At 49.2% G+C, this 1,987-nt stretch overlaps 1 protein-coding gene across 7 annotated transcripts in view; it reads left to right on the forward strand.

The window, feature by feature from the left end:
* Positions 1 to 439: 439 nt before the first annotated feature.
* Dync1i2 (dynein cytoplasmic 1 intermediate chain 2) overlaps positions 440 to 1,987 on the forward strand; it is a 54,342-nt gene continuing 52,794 nt past the window's right edge. For 2 of the 7 annotated variants that reach the window (XM_013345884.2, XM_005346555.3), the window contains exon 1: positions 595 to 778. The gene's annotated coding sequence lies outside the window, so the exon portion shown is untranslated. Of the gene's footprint in view, positions 556 to 592; positions 779 to 1,987 lie in introns of those variants that run through there. The other 5 variants (XM_005346551.3, XM_005346556.3, XM_013345883.2 and 2 more) reach the window with 5 other exon arrangements.

Below are 1,987 nucleotides of genomic sequence, written 5' to 3' on the forward strand. Positions count from 1 at the left end.
TATTTTATATGCTACTTAATATATTTTTATTTAGATCTTGTGCACATGCTACATGAAGCCTCAGTAAACACATACACCTAAAACCCGTGCTCGAAACTCGCTAAAATTCTGTCCACAGGTAAGGTACATGTTTATAAACGCTTTTAAAAGTGTCCCTTTCTCGGTTTCAATATGGAAAACAACATTTCTTAAGATTTTGTTAATGTTGGGCTACGGATCTTAAGAAACAAGACATACAACATTGTGAGCACTGTACAACCAAAGAAAACACTTTCAAGAAGATGCTAGAATGTTCCTACTGTCATTTTAAGGTTCTAGGGACCAAGAAGTTAAGACAGACTACATATCCCAGCATACCTTGCCTCTATTGGAGGCCTACAAGTCTCATGACCGAGCAATGCGCCTTGTTGCCGGGTCTTGTAGTTCTCTGGGGGTGTTGTGGGTTCCGCCCCAGGATGTGAGGTGCAGTTGTCCAGTTTTTGCCAAAGCGGAAACACTTAGGGTCCTGAGGCCGGTGTAGATCTGTTTCACCCATCAGCTTCTGTTTTACAAAAGGTAAGTAACTCCTACCAGCCCCACCAGGCGGCCGCGACTCTGCTTCTGTGAGCGACCGCGTCTCGGCGCAGCTGTTTGTCCCTTGGCTCTCGCCGTAGCGGCCGCCGCCCATCCCTCTTTGTGTGTCTGGGACGCCACGGATCTGCGGTGGCGACTGTTGGAGAGGGACGATCCCGGGAAGTTACCGGCTAGAGGAAGCTTTCTCCACCCCGCCACCTGACAGGTGGGTCGGCCGCGCTTCCTTCAAGGCCCTTTTGCCTCCGGTGGTGGCGTCGGAGCTCGCAGGGCCGGCCGGCCGATCGTTCTGACAGCGCCGGCCCTGGTGACTCTAGAAGGCCTGGGGAGGCCACCGCGGCCCCGCAACACTTCGGGCCGGAGCCTCGGTGCCTCGGGGCTTGCCCTGCATCGGTCCCGCGGTTCCGGGACACACCCAGCCCGGACCGCGTCCTCTTGGCCTTAAGCCCAGGGAGAAACTAATTCCTTAAGTTTTGCTTGGTTGTGTGAATAAGGGTCGCTACTCCTTGGGTCGGTAGCTTGTCCAGGCACCTAGCGTGTGTGTTGGAGGTCGCTGTGAACACTGAGAGGTTTTAACACCATGTTAGACACCTTCCTCTTGCCGGCGTTTTAAGAAAATGAACCTGTCAGTCACGGAGCAGTGGGTCTGGCCTGTCTGAGGATGAAGGAGCTAGCTGATTACCGGTGCTAACGCCGGACAGACTAGTTACAGCTGACTGGAGAGTACTTCTTTAATCTAGGTAGCAGGTAGTATTTATTGATATACTTGTTGACAGTTGACTGTAAACAGAAAAGAATACGTCCAGCCTAGTATACAGAGTAATGTGTATGGAAGCTCCCTTCAACAGCCCTTAACAGTGTGAAGCTTCTCAGAGACCTGGGAAGGGTGGGTGAAGAGACAGGGGCTCTTGCTTTGTGACTTGGCTGGGGGTATATGTAAGGTACATATTATATGATTGCGTTAAAGGGATTTCCCCTGTCACCTGCTCACTATTTTTTGTCCACTGGCCTGTCAATCCTTCTGGCATACTGTAATCAAAATCCCCCTTTTGCATTTACGGTGGGTGAATCTTGCCTCCTTACCATCTTGCACTTAATCCAAATCTATTGTGTTTGAGGTTTTTCGCCCAGGTTCCTAAATCTAAAATATTTATTCTTGAAATTGTACCAAGAGCGACACTGACAGAGATTAAGCCAGTAATGTAGCTAAAGTAACAGATTCCTGGCTCCTGAATCTTAACGCTCAGCCCCTAAGTTACTTTCTAGTTCAAAAAGATCCCAGTTGATCAACCTACCCCTGGACCCAGCAATACCCCTCTTGGGAATATACCCAAGAGAGGCCCTATCATACAACAAAAGCATATGCGCAACTATGTTCATAGCAGCATTGTTTGTAATAGCCAGAACCTGGAAACAA

This window comes from Microtus ochrogaster, chromosome 4 (assembly GCF_000317375.1).
Source record: "Microtus ochrogaster isolate Prairie Vole_2 chromosome 4, MicOch1.0, whole genome shotgun sequence".
Taxonomy (NCBI): domain Eukaryota; kingdom Metazoa; phylum Chordata; class Mammalia; order Rodentia; family Cricetidae; genus Microtus; species Microtus ochrogaster.